The sequence below is a fragment of the Eucyclogobius newberryi genome, unplaced genomic scaffold (genome assembly GCF_026437365.1).
Source record: "Eucyclogobius newberryi isolate DKJ021-1_F unplaced genomic scaffold, fEucNew1.0.hap1 SCAF_11, whole genome shotgun sequence".
Taxonomy (NCBI): Eukaryota; Metazoa; Chordata; class Actinopteri; order Gobiiformes; family Gobiidae; genus Eucyclogobius; species Eucyclogobius newberryi.
In genome coordinates, this window is record NW_027315735.1 from 576,586 (window position 1) to 595,000 (window position 18,415).

General features: G+C 45.1%; 1 protein-coding gene across 1 annotated transcript in view; it reads right to left on the bottom strand.

Annotated features, from left to right (window-relative positions):
* Positions 1 to 18,415, bottom strand: part of pdgfc (platelet derived growth factor c) — a 155,508-nt gene that overhangs the window by 123,374 nt on the left and 13,719 nt on the right. The window lies entirely within an intron of this gene.

Genomic DNA, 18,415 nt, shown 5'->3' on the forward strand with positions numbered 1-18,415 from the left:
ACAGTTTGTTGTGTGTCTTGAGTTATAACATCTACTTCCCCATGTGCAGTGATTCAAAACACGCTTCAATATGTTTTTGATTGTATGATGTAAAGGAAAGAACATTGGAGAAACAATAGCGAGGGTTACTGACCCAATTCCAACTGACTGGAGCATGTCGACGGTCAATGTGTAAAATCATTCCTTTCCTTTTGGCCTTTGCTGTAAGGGAAGGTTTGTGTGGATTTTGACATCACAAAACTGCTTTGCCGTTGAACACCTGAATATAACATTTGTATTAAAACAGACCAAGCAAGATTGTCGGAGCCTCAGAGTTTTCCCGTCAATCATTTTTTTCCTTTTGACACTTGCACTGACTAAATCAAAACGTCTGGCAGGAAATCAACAGCCTCTTTTGTCAGACGTTTGACTTCTGACACCAACATCAGAGCCAGTTCAGTTCTGAGTGGTTCAGCTCAGCCTTTGGCCTGGTTCAAAACAGAACAAAATGCAATACTTTCACCCAAGCACCGCTCTACGCCTTTGCAATCATCTTCATCTCGACGACCAAATACTGTCGCTCTGAAATACATAATTGTCAAATTGGTGTTTTTCAATTGTTGCTGCTCTTGTCTTCTATTGTCCAGAGAGAAGACATTTTCTCCCAGAAAGCTGATAGCGTGGACGTCCTTCTTCCGCTAGAGAGGCTAAATTGTATTGGGTAATTTCTCTTCGCAGATAAGCATGAAATTGTAATCTGAATGTATTCCTTTTGCTTGAGGAAAGAGATGATTGAAAATGTTACGAGCACAATGGAGTGGTTGCTTTCTGGGCATGTAAAGCCAATAAACCCCAGATTTGGAATACAATACAAAGGCGGGGACCTGCTGACAGTTGTTATCGTCAAATTAATTCCAGAGGTGATTGTAATGTGGGAGGACAGGCGAAGGGAAGGCAGCACAATGAGGTGAAAGCAGCCAGAGGAAGTGATAAGAGCAGCATCAAAGAAGGAGTAAGCCTTTGACATGAGTGTTTCCTCAACACTTAAGACTCTATTCACACATGGACGACCACACCTCACGAGTTCAAACTGCACAACCCTCACACAACCCCTCCCTAAAGTTGGCTGACACATATTGCTTTGTATGAAAGAGCCATGTGCAGCACTTTGATGGAAGCTGATTGGCTCTGCAATGGTGGTCCAACCTTCTGTACTTTTGCGTCTGAAAAAGCTGTGCGTGTACGTTAGGGACGGGACGAGATCTGGCCAGATACAATTGTCCACAAAACTGTGCAAGTGGAAAATGACCTTGTGATATTTTTGTTTTTACATTTACCTGGGATAAAAAGGGTTAAGCGCTGCTGAGTTACACCTCTTGAGAAGCCGTAGTTCCTTAAAGTGCCATTACAACGTCTCATCTCTTTCTGTAGGGAATTGTACTTCGTCCCGTCCCTAATGGATATGTGGATTTGTGAGAGCGAAGAAGGACGCTGCTTCCTGAAGTAAATGTACTTCATTGCTACAGTACGAACGCCTGGGTAGGTCAACATTCATTCATTCAGTTTTATCGTGTCTGCACCTCCTCTTGGATCCAAATAGAGTCCTCTCCTCTGGATTCCAGCTGACTTGATGATAGTGCGGCGTATTCAAACTGACAGGTCCACTTCTTAGACCTTCCGGGGATCAGGGTACTGTTACTAAGCCCTGCACGGTCACAGCTCTGTCTGCAAGCAACCAAAGCTGCACTAACACACATTCAGTCAGCCAAAGACAAACTCGTGTCTTCTCCGAGGATTTGGGCTTAAGCCTTTGACCCAGATGGCTTACAATCTTCCTCAGCTGCATGGAGAGTTGGGGGAGAAGACAAACAGCGGGCAGGCGGCAGCTTGCACAGTGTGTCAGCTACAGAAATGCCCATGCAGAAGTGATGACAGGTTACGCTGGACGCTCCGTGGAGGTCAAAAAAGGTCCAGGCCTCAGGAAATATACAAATATGTTTTGTGTTTATGTAAGGACTGAACCAGGACTAAACCAGATCTGATCCAAACTAGGTCCAAAATCGAGCTAAAACGGACGCTAGCCTCTAGATCGATGTCAGGATTCACAACTATAAAGAAAAAGAAATGAAGATCCAAAAGCCAATATATGCCTATGTTTGTGTACATTTTGTTTTCCTAATAAACCAGGACTGAACCTGGTCCAAACCAGGACTACATCAGTTATTATAGAACTAAACCAGGTCCATAACACCAAAACTAAAGACCAGAGCCCTGCACAACGAAACCGGCTAAAATCATCCTAGATCCTAGAGAGTTTAATATAGAATAGATGGTTGAATGAAACACATTTATTCTCAATACCATGGACTGAATGATTGGCACTTGAATCAAATGAGGTTAAAACAGGACAAAACAAAACCTTGTTGATTAATGAAACTAACTATGCTAAAGCTAAGCTAAATACAAGTCCAGGTATGTTTTTGACGAGGGAACACTAAACAACAAGATGGATTTCTGTAGATCACCACTTCTATAGGGCAGTGTTTTCATCCTGGTACTTCCCTCTGTGGATGTTGAGGGCTACTCCCCCCGACACATACACAGGCTTGAATGGGTCGTGTTATCCTGTGGAAAGCCCTCCTAAAGGCTCTGGTACAGGATATTCTTTTTCTAACCTTTAAACAGGCCATTTGTGGATCTGACATTTAAAAATAAAAATGTAATCTGAGAAGAAGAGGTCCACTGTGTTTATAAAGCTTCAGTAAACTTCATATTTCAGCAAGAGGGGAGATCTGTGACTGTAAATGAATGTGGTACGAGTGGATTTATAAGACTTAGTAAGTAAAGTAAAGCTGCATATTGGCAGCAACAGTGGCTCAGTGGTTAGTGCTTCTGCCCACCCACCCGTAGTGCCACAGCTCAATCCATGTTCTGCCGTTGTGTCCTTGAACATGGCACCTCACTCACATGCAGATGCATGAAAGAGGTATGTGGAGACAGGGCTGAGTACAGGATTAAAGGATGAGGTACTTGTAATGGGGGAGAAAACTGGAACAGAAAAATATTTTACTTCAAAATGCTCGATGATTCATGGGGTTCAGCTTCCTGTTAAAATATATACTATTCTGTTTTGAAATGCTTACTTTCAATGGCAAATAGATTTCCATCACTCTGAAACCCATGGATCAAAAGATACAGGGCAATGTGACCAGAAATGAACAATAACAACATCTTTATTTTTTATTGGGTGTTAAAGGCACTGTATCCGATTGATACTGTGTTGAAAAGTGAAAACAGAATAGTTTATTCTAAAGTCTTTGCAGAGGTCCAAAGTTATTGCTAACACGTTCTGAGCTTCCACTAATTCACATACGTTTAGAAGTGCTTTACACAACTGTCAGACCTGAGTTTAAATCATAGTAAAGCGAACAACAGACAGCACAGAGCTGTCTCATTTTCACCCCAAGAGCTGCTAATGCAATATATCAGTAATGAGCTGAAACTAATTTGACATTATTAAATGAAAAAAAACTGATGAATAGTAGAGCTATAAGAACAATGACGTTCTGTTTTGTAACTCTACACAATGAGTACATACAATACAGGATAAGGGAGCCAAAAACACTGCTCTGGAACCAGTGCAAAAAAAATGTATTACCTAATTATGTATATATTTTTTAAGGTTAAGCCATACTTTAATACCTTAATAAACTTAATACTCTATATGTATCACTCCAAGTCTTAATTTTTCAAATACACAAATAGCACAACAAAGTACAGGAATGTGGTCGGAGATAGGGGGTAGGGGGAGTAGGAATTTTCTGAGCACGGGATTACTCAAACATGCAAGAATCCATCAAAATACAACTTTGAGTAAAACTAATGATGAGGAAACAATGTTGTAACAAGGTTAAAAACTCATTAAAGCTGATTTTGCTGAATATGTCTTCTTTAAAGTAGCCAGTCCTACTGTATGTGTGAGTATGGGTCAATGGCACAGCTTTTTCTGTCACAAAACCACCGGGCAGCTGTTGCAACAGAGTATCTCACTAACACAAGTGTGGGGAAAGAATGAATAATGACTGCAGTGTAGTGCTTTGGAAGGCGCCATTATTATTGTGTTATGCTAAAATTACTTTTTGAGCTTCTTCTTTCCATGTTCTAATGCTGTTTTCAGATCAAAACACCGGCTGGAGTGTTTTGAGTCTTCTTATATGCTGAGGCCAACTCTTTCTTGGCTCACTCTTTCCATTTTTTGGAATAATAATGGATTTTCCGCAGTATTCTAAGCCACTTCACAATACACGGTTCCTTGTCCAAGAACACAGCACAAGTATAAAAAGGAGAGCACCGTTCCAACCATCAAGCTTTTGGTTACGGGACATCCACTCTACCATCTGAACCGTGATGATGTTTTTCTTCACATTCCTCTAGACGGCAACTTCTCAGCCTTTACCAGACAGACCTCTACATCAACTTGCTCAAACACGTCCATCTCAAGTTAACTTTTTGACCCATACATTGTCTTTGATGGTTTAAATTCAGCCGAGCATGACGTCTACTACCTCCGCGCTGCACTCCGTAATGAGTAACCGTTCACTCATCCGAGCGTATCCAACACATCAGCTCCGACGCTGCAGCCGCTTTCCCATGACAGTCCACGTACTGTATACGACCACATCTGACCTGCATTACAGACTTGAACTCCGATCCCACGTCAGCCCTGGTTTGGTTCACCGATTCGAGAGCCCCATAGTAATTCGGAATTAAAACCGAGAGTTAAGAAGCATGGAAACCGCTTAGAATAACACCGGCGAGAGTAGGATTCCAGCTGCCTACATTTGGAGTAGACTTTCACCCATATAAAACCACTGTTTGTTCTCCAGTCCAAAGCGCTTGTGTCGTAAAAATAGGTTTCCCAGATTTTTTGATAGACTTTGCACGGCAGCCATTACTCCATTTGGCACAAAAATAAATAATATCCCTTAACGTTTGTCAAAAGGGAGCAAAATTGTAAAAGAATATATAGATTTATGTCGTGGTCACGCATGGGTTGGGAAGACGTTTTGGCAGTGGCAGTTCTATACAATAAAATATGGCTTTGTACTTTGAGCAATTTCTTAGTAAGTGCATTTTTATTGCTGGTATTTAAACAGCTCATAACAGGGTATAAAAATTACGGCGTTTGTCATAGTTCGTTAAGGTTTAAAGGTTTTCTATGGCTCAATATGTAAATGAAACAGAATATTTGGTTGGAAAAAAGTGATTTTTGGAGTTTCTATTACAGCAGTGAACAGAAGGACGTCTTCAAAGGGGTTTTTATTTTTCATTTACAACAAAATACACATGTTTTAACTCTCTGTAAGTAGCTCTGTAACGTAATTATTATCACTGTATTTTGCTCATGATGCAACTTTTTTTTTTAATGATATTGAATAGTTGCTATACTGGGGATTTTCACATTTATTCTTGCCGTATTCCAAAGGATTGAGGAATGAGATTAGTTTAAAGGTGCACTGTGTAACTTTTCTAGTGGAGGGTACAGTAGGGTCACAAAGAAGATGCAGGTTCCCAGAATGCTTCACGATACAGCATTAGGCTAATCCATCTCCGTGGATACAAGCAAACAAACCAAGTCAAAGGTCAGATCTGAATTACACTGTTGTGCTACACTTTCAGCAATTCATAAAAAAGACATTTAGTAATTCCAAGTTTGTGGCGCTGTGAGATGTGAATAATTATAGCTAGAGCAAACAAGAAACTTCCAGTTAGATGTTTCTGCGTTTACTTCTCTGCAGCATTTTAATGTCTCTTTATTTAACGCAGTGGGTTTGGATGTTACATGCAATGGAAATTTGATGTTGAAGCGAGTGCCGTGCGTCGATAAACTGCAAACAGCAGATGATAATGTTATCATCACTGGAAATATGGCGGTTTATCGTCACTGTATTACTTAGCTCCTCCTTAGTTAAAAGTGTATCAGGCTGAAGTGAGCCAAGCCCCTTTGGAAGCTGGACCTCGCAGTGTCCTCTTTGGGCCCCTTAAATGGGCCGGTATGGTTCAGTTAAGACAGTAGAGACACTTTTGGACCAGACCGAATCAAGCAAAACATGAAAAAGTGTGTGTGTGTGTGTGTGTGTGTGTGTGTGCGCGTGTGCGTGTGCGTGCGAGTGTGTGTGTGTGTGTGCGCGTGTGCGTGTGCGTGCGAGTGTGTGTGTGTGTGTGCGTGTGCGTGTGCGTGTGCGTGTGCGTGCGAGTGTGTGTGTGTGTGTGCGTGTGCGCGCGTGCGTGTCTGTGTGTGCGTGCGTGTGTGTGCGTTTGTGTGTGTGTGTATGTGTGTCTGTGTGCGCGTGCACGTGTGCGCACGCGCGCGTTTGTGTGTGTGTGCGTGCGTGTGTGTGTGTGCGTGTGTGTGTGATAAGGAGATTTCAGTTTATAAGACACAATGCACTCTAAGTCAAGACAAATCTTTTGGACCAAAAGCACAGTTGGATTTGGATACAAATTCTGCAGTTTGTTCCTAAAGCCCTGTTATGTCATGTGTCTGCAGGGCACGGAACACTCAAGTCTGTGCCAGCTTCCCCTCAACTCACCTTCAAATGATCCGAAAATTGTGAAGCTGAACATTTAGCACTGGACTGACAAACTGCTCCAATCAGCGACTCCATGTCAGTTTTAGATAAGGACACAACGTTGTAATGAACTATATTGACCCAAACGAATCCAGGAATATCTTGGTATTTTTGGGGATGCAGCTGATAACATAGTATATCAAACAAACAGATCATGCTAAAACGTGCCCTTGTAAACAACATACTATATCCCATCTTATTTTTTTCATTTTAAAAGATTTATGGATGTCAGAATGTCAGATTACAAGACGAGGGACATTTAAGTTGTAAAACCGAACACAAACACACTGCGATTGTTCACTACCATCAAAGTTTGTCTGAGCGAATATCAAGGCTCGAGGCTCCGAGTGGTAAAATCACCAGAGTTTCACCAGTTAGCTGAAACTAGCGCAACATGCTTGTGGCGTTTTGTGTTCGTAAAAGTTACTAAAAGAAGGCGACGAGGTTTTCTTTTGCGGTGTCGCTCCTCTGCAGCATTTTGGGGTTTGCTTGTCTTTGGTCGTACGACAAAGGCCTTGGTCTTTCAATATTAATTAACAATACTTAGACTTTTAATCATTGACATTTAACACAGAATAAATCCCAATTCCTTCCCTCCCAAGTCTGAACTGAACTCTGCTCCAAACCACATACTTTCACTGACAGAGGATTGGGCTGTGACCTGTCGAAACTAAAAAGACCCAGAGGATCCCTGACGACTGAATCTAAATCTGGACTCCAATCGGATAAATTGCATAGCGCTGTCACATATTTATTTGTATATTCTGTTTACCACATAATGTTTCTCTGGATTTGACCCCGCTCACCTCAGTCGTGTCTTAATCTGCTAATCTCAACTGCAGCGGCTTTGTCTGCGATGGCTGGCTGCTGGTCGGCACGTTGCACAGCTTCACCTCGTTGGCGCACACGGCGTTTGGGGCCCAACGGACGGCTGCTTTGAGGGATTATCTCAAAATATCCACATTATTTCCTCCAAACATCGGACTGCTGTTGGCTAACACGCCAGTCAGGCAGGAGACACGGCCTTGTAAGGGAAAGAAACAAACTCAGATGAAATGAAGAAGTGGTACAAAGATGATCGCTGAGATTGGAGAGGGCAGATAGAAAGGGCGATGTAAACAGAAAGCTAAATTAAACTTTCCTCCCGGTTTAGCTGCACTTTTGGAGCTGATGACGGTGGTAGAAAGTAATAAAGTATGATTCAAAAGAAAGATGAGTCAAGTATTTAGGTATCTGTACTTCATTTATGTAAATTCAGCACTGGATACTTTTTTATTATTTGACTTATTACATATTTTACTTCACTGCATTTGAGAGTTGGTATCCGCACTTTCTACTGCACAAAATGTTTTAACCGGACTGAACATTACAGTATTTTTCCTTATATTTATAAGCACGTTTATAATGCCATCTGGCCAGAAGGTTTTGACTTCAAGTCCCTGTTTTTAGCAAACAAAATATACAGTATATCTGAAAATGATGGGGGGAATTATTGATACAGTTATTTATTAAAATCCCTACATGACTCCTGAATACATTTAAAAATCTGTGTGAAATACATTTTTACAACATTTTCAATACTTTTATTTAAGTAGATTTTTGAATTAGATTTTTAAGTATTCTTTTGCTCCTGTATCTGTACTTTAAAACTTGGGTTACATAATTTTCACGTCACAAAACCGGAAGTAGGTTATGTAAATGTGTCGCTGTCACAAACCCTTTGGCACATTGTTAATATTCACACGGATTCATTTCCAGGGACAAGCTCGGCTTTAAAACTGCTTTTTCCAGACAACGAAGTGAAACTCATGTGGACTTCCAACGCGCAGCCAATCAGAGCGCAGCGTTCAGCTCTTATTTCCTGGTTGACAAGAAATACGATGCTTTATTATTAGATTCAGACAGTACACAGAGGCCTCATTTTACCACAAAGTCCAGTTTTTACAATATACTCTTTGGGGGAAAACACAATTACAAAAAAGGCAGGTACCCCGCTTTTAATTTTAAATTAATATGTATTTTAATTGTTCTTTTGCCATTTGTGTTACAATGTTTAACTTTACACAGTAACTCTGCAACAGCAAATAATCTGACAATAAACCAAAACTAAAAGATCTTCATGATGAACAAATCAATCATGTCAGTCTGGTTCTACTGCTGTCCACTGTGAACTTTGACCCTAGCTGCCTCCAAGAGCTTTTGGGTAGGATGCTAATTATGCTAACAGGATGTCCATCTGGGCGGAGCTTAAGTTGACTGGATAACATTGAGCCAATGGTGAGTGTTCCCAGTGGCTGCTTTTGCCTAGCGATCGAATGTACAATTGTGTGGATTGTCAAACAACTGAATCAATGATCGGATGCTTTCAAATGAAGTACAACATGTCCATATTAGAGCTAAAATCAAAAACATCAGCGCAAATCTGGCACATTAAGGGCTAAATTTCACAAGGTGGATGCCTCGGGCCAATTGATGTCTACTATTTTTGAGGCATTTTCAAATAATATCTCTGCAGCACAATGCCGAATAATTATAGCATTAATAATAGTCTTCAGTTGTCAGATTTGCACGGTGCTGCATCTCTGGGGCCGTGAGCACACAGCAGGGCTCTGGATAAAACGCTGACGGTGCAACTATGATAACTCCATTTGTTTATTAGTTTCATATGCATGCACACTTTTACTGTCAAAGGTTTGGAGACACAGAGGGAATCCTTTATGCTCGCCGGCTTGGAACTGCCTTTGTCTTGATCTGTGGTCCATAACTGAAATATCTGTCTGAAATCACATCTAAAGACAAACACCAACCATGCACGGACCGGATGCATGCTTGGTGAGTAAACCGGAGTAAGTTGTTGTGTATTATGTGTTTTAACCCAGTTTGTTTGTAACATATGGATTTTACCAACAGAAAAAAGGATGCGAATTGGACCATGACAAACTTTAGAATCTCTTCTAACATTTTGACATCTCCATTGAATGTATTTTTGTAATCCTACACTAGAATTGAGGGGGTTTTGGAGAACATCATTATTTTATGAATTCCAGAGTCCTGGGCTGCATCCCAAAGTCCTCCATAGCCACTGACCCCTCATTTACAACACAGTCCTGCACTATTTATCAGACTATACAGTACAATCAATTACAGTGCAGTACTCAGTGCAGGTCATGTGACTCATGAGGTCATGTGGTGTATGGATACAAAAGAACTCTTCTGATAAAACTGTATTTATATATTTGCGTCCAGTAAACAAAAATGGCATGTGCACTTCCACCTGCGTTCTCAAATCGCCGAAAAATCGTCCATTGCGCCTTTAAGACGCAGCCATGGATTTAAGTTTTGATTTGGAGTACTCGTGGCTAAAGACATAACTATTCAATGTATTTATTGAGCAATAAGAAAAAAAAGTTAAACGCCGTACTGTGTAAAATTCCAGAGAGAAAAAAAAGGTTTAAAGGTTCATTAAGTAACTTTTGTGGTAGTGGGCTTGCCATTGACTCATGGAGAAGATATTGTTTTACCATATTCATATCTGTCTTGCATTTATCACATTTTTGTTTAGTTTTTGTTGGAACATCCATTAGAAACGTTACATAGTGCATCTTTAATAAACTCATATATAATACTCAAATGTTATATAATGTGTTTGATTTGTACAGCCTTTTGCACCTTTTGACTGTTGGAAAGTGCTATACAAATAAAAGCGCATTGGTTAAAATACAAATAAAATATGCTGACTGGTGTCCACGTACCATAGTTTGGTTTCACCTCATGCTAATGTGGCGCTACAGGACGTCTGTCTAGTCTGTTGTCATGTCGCTTCCTTCTGAAAAGCCCTCCTCCCCTGGACACGATTTGGGCATTGGAATTTTCAGTTTTCCACCACAAAACCTTCTAGATAGTTTGTTTTACATATCATTTTGTGTGCAGCTCTAGACGCTGGAGATGGTTCTGTCCGTGCTGCGGTGATGAGCCAATTAGCCAACCAAGCAGCAGACAGACGATTCTGTCATCCTCCATATCTGGGAGCCTCCGCTGGGCAAGCATCGGCCGGGCTCAGGTTTCCCCACCACACACGCACCTGCAAATGTCCTTTACAATCTGGCAACCCGGAGACGGCTGCACGCAGAACCAAAGGGCCGAGTAAAACATCAACATTATGGCTCCAACATAACGTTCACATGTGGGGGCTCCACTGCCTGTGATCATGGAAATGTCATTGCTGCAAAGTGAGATGGGTCAAGTAGGAGGGTAATATTCTTACAGCAAGGAACATTCACAATAAACCATCACAGACCGCATAATATCTTCTACATTACAAATAAGATCAAACTTACATTAAGAATCAATCAAATGCAACGGATATTTGGTACAAGCCTGTTTATCAAATGAAAACTTTTGATAGGGTCTATTCATCGTCTTGAATGTGTGATTTTTGTCTAATTGCCTTGAAATGTTAAGTTCATAGAATATATTATTATAATAATAAAATATGCAAATGTGTTAAAGCCCAAGTACATAATGTTTTACCCCAAAAAAATACTTACTTATTGCTTACTTAAATATTGTTTTATTCAATTAAAAACAAATGCACTGAAAGACATAGTAAAGCATAAGTCCTTACTGTAAACCTGCTTGCATCTCCACAAACCTGACTCGTACTTGGCCTGGAGGAGCTTCCTGCAAGTTTCCCTGGAAATGTTGTTCCTTTAGGTATAATTTTCTACAGTACGGCATAAAACTTCTCTATCTGCATCGTTTTAACTTTTTCAATTGTTCATGGAATCATGCTGGAGTTAAAGTACTCATGCCATTTTGAAGGAAGTAGTACTTTTACTCTGTATGTACTGTAGTCTTTAAGCTCTTGCCGCTGTAACAGAGCAGATGTCGTGTAACTCCTACACTTCGCTGTGACAGATTACTGCTCACCACAGCTCAGGATCTCAGCGGGGAAACACAGCCCGTCGTATCACATGGACTCAACAGCTGAAGTTACAGTGTTAACCTGGCTGCGACCTTCACTGTCCCCAACCTCTGCTCCTCTCAAACCTGCAGAGCTCCTCTCAAACCGGCAGAGCTCCCCTCAAACCTGCAGAGCTCCTCTCACACCTGCAGAGCTCCTCTCAAACCTGCAGAGCTCCTCTCACACCTGCAGAGCTCCTCTCAAACCTGCAGACCGCTCCCCTCAAACCTGCAGAGCTCCTCTCAAACCTGCAGAGCTCCTCTCAAACCTGCAGAGCTCCTCTCAAACCTGCAAAGCTCCCCTCAAACCTGCAGAGCTCCTCTCAAACCTGCAGAGCTCCTCTCAAACCTGCAGAGCTCCTCTCACACCTGCAGAGCTCCTCTCAAACCTGCAGAGCTCCTCTCACACCTGCAGAGCTCCTCTCAAACCTGCAGAGCTCCTCTCAAACCTGCAGAGCTCCTCTCAAACCTGCAGAGCTCCTCTCAAACCTGCAGAGCTCCTCTCACACCTGCAGAGCTCCTCTCAAACCTGCAGAGCTCCTCTCAAACCTGCAGAGCTCCTCTCAAACCTGCAGAGCTCCCCTCAAACCTGCAGAGCTCCTCTCAAACCTGCAGAGCTCCTCTCAAAACTGCAGAGCTCCTCTCACACCTGCAGAGCTCCTCTCAAACCTGCAGAGCTCCTCTCAAACCTGCAGAGCTCCTCTCACACCTGCAGAGCTCCTCTCACACCTGCAGAGCTCCTCTCAAACCTGCAGAGCTGCTCTCACACCTGCAGAGCTCCTCTCACACCTGCAGAGCTCCTCTCACACCTGCAGAGCTCCTCTCACACCTGCAGAGCTCCTCTCACACCTGCAGAGCTCCACTCACACCTGCAGAGCTCCTCACACACCTGCAGAGCTCCTCTCAAACCTGCAGAGCTCCTCTCAAACCTGCAGAGCTCCTCTCAAACCTGCAGAGCTCCTCTCAAACCTGCAGAGCTCCTCTCACACCTGCAGAGCTCCTCTCAAACCTGCAGAGCTCCTCTCACACCTGCAGAGCTCCTCTCAAACCTGCAGAGCTCCTCTCAAACCTGCAGAGCCCCTCTCACACCTGCAGAGCTCCTCTCAAACCTGCAGAGCTCCTCTCACACCTGCAGAGCTCCTCTCAAACCTGCAGAGCTGCTCTCACACCTGCAGAGCTCCTCTCACACCTGCAGAGCTCCTCTCACACCTGCAGAGCTCCACTCACACCTGCAGAGCTCCTCACACACCTGCAGAGCTCCTCTCACACCTGCAGAGCTCCTCACACACCTGCAGAGCTCATCTCACACCTGCAGAGCTCCTCTCACACCTGCAGAGCTCCTCTCACACCTGCAGAGCTCCTCACACACCTGCAGAGCTCATCTCACACCTGCAGAGCTCCTCTCACACCTGCAGAGCTCCTCTCAAACCTGCAGAGCTCCTCTCAAACCTGCAGAGCTCCTCTCAAACCTGCAGAGCTCCCCTCAAACCTGCAGAGCTCCTCTCAAACCTGCAGAGCTCCTCTCAAACCTGCAGAGCTCCTCTCAAACCTGCAGAGCTCCTCTCACACCTGCAGAGCTCCTCTCAAACCTGCAGAGCTCCTCTCAAACCTGCAGAGCTCCTCTCACACCTGCAGAGCTCCTCTCAAACCTGCAGAGCTCCTCTCACACCTGCAGAGCTCCTCTCAAACCTGCAGAGCTGCTCTCACACCTGCAGAGCTCCTCTCACACCTGCAGAGCTCCTCTCACACCTGCAGAGCTCCTCTCACACCTGCAGAGCTCCTCACACACCTGCAGAGCTCCTCTCACACCTGCAGAGCTCCTCACACACCTGCAGAGCTCATCTCACACCTGCAGAGCTCCTCTCACACCTGCAGAGCTCCTCTCACACCTGCAGAGCTCCTCACACACCTGCAGAGCTCATCTCACACCTGCAGACCGCTCCTCTCACACCTGCAGAGCTCCTCTCACACCTGCAGAGCTCCTCTCAAACCTGCAGAGCTCCTCTCACACCTGCAGAGCTCCTCTCAAACCTCCTGCAGAGCTCCTCTCAAACCTGCAGAGCTCCTCTCAAACCTGCAGAGCTCCTCTCACACCTGCAGAGCTCCTCTCAAACCTGCAGAGCTCCTCTCACACCTTCAGAGCTCCTCTCACACCTGCAGAGCTCCTCTCACACCTGCAGAGCTCCTCTCAAACCTGCAGAGCTCCTCTCAAACCTCCTGCAGAGCTCCTCTCAAACCTGCAGGGCTCCTCTCACACCTGCAGAGCTCCTCTCACACCTGCAGAGCTCCTCTCAAACCTCCTGCAGAGCTCCTCTCAAACCTCCTGCAGAGCTCCTCTCAAACCTGCAGAGCTCCTCTCACACTTGCAGAGCTCCTCTCACACCTGCAGAGCTCCTCTCAAACCTGCAGAGCTCCTCTCACACCTGCAGAGCTCCTCTCAAACCTCCTGCAGAGCTCCTCTCAAACCTGCAGAGCTCCTCTCACACCTGCAGAGCTCCTCTCAAACCTCCTGCAGAGCTCCTCTCAAACCTGCAGAGCTCCTCTCACACCTGCAGAGCTCCTCTCAAACCTGCAGAGCTCCTCTCACACCTGCAGAGCTCCTCTCACACCTGCAGAGCTCCTCTCAAACCTGCAGAGCTCCTCTCAAACCTGCAGAGCTCCTCTCACACCTGCAGAGCTCCTCTCAAACCTGCAGAGCTCCTCTCAAACCTGCAGAGCTCCTCTCAAACCTGCAGAGCTCCTCTCACACCTGCAGAGCTCCTCTCAAACCTGCAGAGCTCCTCTCACACCTGCAGACCACTCCTCTTACACCTGCAGACCGCTCCTCTCAAACCTGCAGACCGCTCCTCTCACACCTGCAGAGCTCCTCTCAAACCTCCTGCAGAGCTCCTCTCACACCTGCAGAGCTCCTCTCACACCTGCAGAGCTCCTCTCAAACCTCCTGCAGAGCTCCTCTCACACCTGCAGAGCTCCTCTCAAACCTGCATAGCTCCTCTCAAACCTGCAGAGCTCCTCTCAAACCTGCAGAGCTCCTCTCAAACCTGCAGAGCTCCTCTCACACCTGCAGAGCTCCTCTCAAACCTCCTGCAGAGCTCCTCTCACACCTGCAGAGCTCCTCTCACACCTGCAGAGCTCCTCTCAAACCTCCTGCAGAGCTCCTCTCACACCTGCAGAGCTCCTCTCAAACCTGTAGAGCTCCTCTCAAACCTGCAGAGCTCCTCTCACACCTGCAGAGCTCCTCTCAAACCTCCTGCAGAGCTCCTCTCACACCTGCAGAGCTCCTCTCAAACCTGTAGAGCTCCTCTCAAACCTGCAGAGCTGCTCTCACACCTGCAGAGCTCCTCTCACACCTTCAGAGCTCCTCTCACACCTGCAGAGCTCCTCTCACACCTGCAGAGCTCCTCTCAAACCTGCAGAGCTCCTCTCAAACCTCCTGCAGAGCTCCTCTCAAACCTGCAGGGCTCCTCTCACACCTGCAGAGCTCCTCTCACACCTGCAGAGCTCCTCTCAAACCTCCTGCAGAGCTCCTCTCAAACCTCCTGCAGAGCTCCTCTCAAACCTGCAGAGCTCCTCTCAAACCTCCTGCAGAGCTCCTCTCACACCTGCAGAGCTCCTCTCACACCTGCAGAGCTCCTCTCACACCTGCAGAGCTCCTCTCACACCTGCAGAGCTCCTCTCAAACCTCCTGCAGAGCTCCTCTCAAACCTGCAGAGCTCCTCTCACACTTGCAGAGCTCCTCTCACACCTGCAGAGCTCCTCTCACACTTGCAGAGCTCCTCTCACACCTGCAGAGCTCCTCTCACACCTGCAGAGCTCCTCTCAAACCTCCTGCAGAGCTCCTCTCAAACCTGCAGAGCTCCTCTCACACCTGCAGAGCTCCTCTCAAACCTCCTGCAGAGCTCCTCTCAAACCTGCAGAGCTCCTCTCACACCTGCAGAGCTCCTCTCAAACCTGCAGAGCTCCTCTCACACCTGCAGAGCTCCTCTCACACCTGCAGAGCTCCTCTCAAACCTGCAGAGCTCCTCTCAAACCTGCAGAGCTCCTCTCACACCTGCAGAGCTCCTCTCAAACCTGCAGAGCTCCTCTCAAACCTGCAGAGCTCCTCTCAAACCTGCAGAGCTCCTCTCACACCTGCAGAGCTCCTCTCAAACCTGCAGAGCTCCTCTCACACCTGCAGACCACTCCTCTTACACCTGCAGACCGCTCCTCTCAAACCTGCAGACCGCTCCTCTCACACCTGCAGAGCTCCTCTCAAACCTCCTGCAGAGCTCCTCTCACACCTGCAGAGCTCCTCTCACACCTGCAGAGCTCCTCTCAAACCTCCTGCAGAGCTCCTCTCACACCTGCAGAGCTCCTCTCAAACCTGCATAGCTCCTCTCAAACCTGCAGAGCTCCTCTCAAACCTGCAGAGCTCCTCTCAAACCTGCAGAGCTCCTCTCACACCTGCAGAGCTCCTCTCAAACCTCCTGCAGAGCTCCTCTCACACCTGCAGAGCTCCTCTCACACCTGCAGAGCTCCTCTCAAACCTCCTGCAGAGCTCCTCTCACACCTGCAGAGCTCCTCTCAAACCTGTAGAGCTCCTCTCAAACCTGCAGAGCTCCTCTCACACCTGCAGAGCTCCTCTCAAACCTCCTGCAGAGCTCCTCTCACACCTGCAGAGCTCCTCTCAAACCTGTAGAGCTCCTCTCAAACCTGCAGAGCTGCTCTCACACCTGCAGAGCTCCTCTCACACCTGCAGAGCTCCTCTCACACCTGCAGAGCTCCTCTCAAACCTGCAGAGCTCCTCTCAAACCTGCAGAGCTCCTCTCACACCTGCAGAGCTCCTCTCAAACCTGCAGAGCTCCTCTCAAACCTGTAGACCGCTCCTCTCACACCTGCAGAGCTCCTCTCACACCTGCAGAGCTCCTCTCAAACCTCCTGCAGAGCTCCTCTCACACCTGCAGAGCTCCTCTCACACCTGCAGAGCTCCTCTCAAACCTGCAGAGCTCCTCTCACACCTGCAGAGCTCCTCTCAAACCTGCAGAGCTCCTCTCAAACCTGCAGACCGCTCCACTGCTGACCAGTGTGGAACTGTCCAAACGAGCGACAGGTAAAGGTGTGGCCTCTACCAGCCAACGCTTAGCAATCAAAATACAACGTTTTTCTTCAACAAATACAAACTTTTTCTTCAACAAACACAAACTTTTTCTTCAACCTTTTTTTGAGATTCGGAAATCTTTTTTTGAATAGTTGAATTATTGTCTGCCATACGCAATGATGGCAGAAATGTATCTTTGGCGTGCTCATTCGCATACATCACAATACAAGCACACATACCATGATATATATATATATATTTTAAAAGATCATTGTTTATTGAATAAGCATGATTATTTAAGTTCAAGTCGTTTGCAGACACAGCAGCAGAAACAGTGCAGATAAAGGTTTCAAAGTAGAATATTATATATATAGAGTATTTTTGAGCTTCGACTGGTTTAGATGTTTTGGGTCGGTATTAAATACTCGCTATAATTGAGTTGGAAAGAAATCCATTATTTTCGTGCATAAGCATCATCATGCAAAGTACTGTACTGTATATCCACATCTAGAGTCCTATAGAGGCCTTGAGTACTGTCAGGAGTACCTCGCTGGAAGATAAGCCAGTTGCACTTGTTAAAAGTGCACGTCACATAAAAATGCAATTGCCATGCCTGGAATGCTCCACAGGTATAAACTTATACACTTTCTTTCTTTCTTTATTCAATTCCAAGCATTTTTTGCATTGGTTTGGTGGAGTAACTCTCTGAGGCTGTGACAATATCCGGATAAGCGTCAGGATGGACAGATGAGCTTCAGTGACTGATCCACCCTCGCTGTGTGAAGGAAAGGTTTCGCAGGTCTTTCCTTCTGCTGCTGTCAGACTTTATAACAAACACTGTTAGTCCTGAACACTCGCAATACTGACCTAACCATGTGCAATACCGTCATATTCATGTGCAATACTGATGTAACCATGTGCAATACCGTCATATTCATGTGCAATACTGATGTAACCATGTGCAATACCGTCATATTCATGTGCAATACTGATGTAACCATGTGCAATACCGTCATATTCATGTGCAATACTGATGTAACCATGTGCAATACCGTCATATTCATGTGCAATACTGGCTTAACCATGTGCAATACCGTCATATTCATGTGAAATACTGATGTAACCATGTGCAATACCGTCATATTCATGTGCAATACTGACTTAACCATGTGCAATACCGTCATATTCATGTGCAATACTGACTTAACCATGTGCAATACTGTCATATGCATGTGCAATACTGGCTTAACCATGTGCAATACCGTCATATTCATGTGCAATACTGGCTTAACCATGTGCAATACCGTCATATTCATGTTCAATACTGATGTAACCATGTGCAATACCGTCATATTCATGTGCAATACTGGCTTAACCATGTGCAATACCGTCATATTCATGTGCAATACTGATGTAACCATGTGCAATACCGTCATATTCATGTGCAATACTGGCTTAACCATGTGCAATACCGTCATATTCATGTGCAATACTGATGTAACCATGTGCAATACCGTCATATTCATGTGCAATACTGACTTAACCATGTGCAATACTGTCATATGCATGTGCAATACTGGCTTAACCATGTGCAATACCGTCATATTCATGTGCAATACTGGCTTAACCATGTGCAATACCGTCATATTCATGTGCAATTACTGTCGTACTCACAAGCAATAAAGGCCATATTCATGTGCATACAACTGATGTAAATAAGAGTGTTTTTGTTCACACTCGGCTCAAACCGTCCCAGTGCATGTTG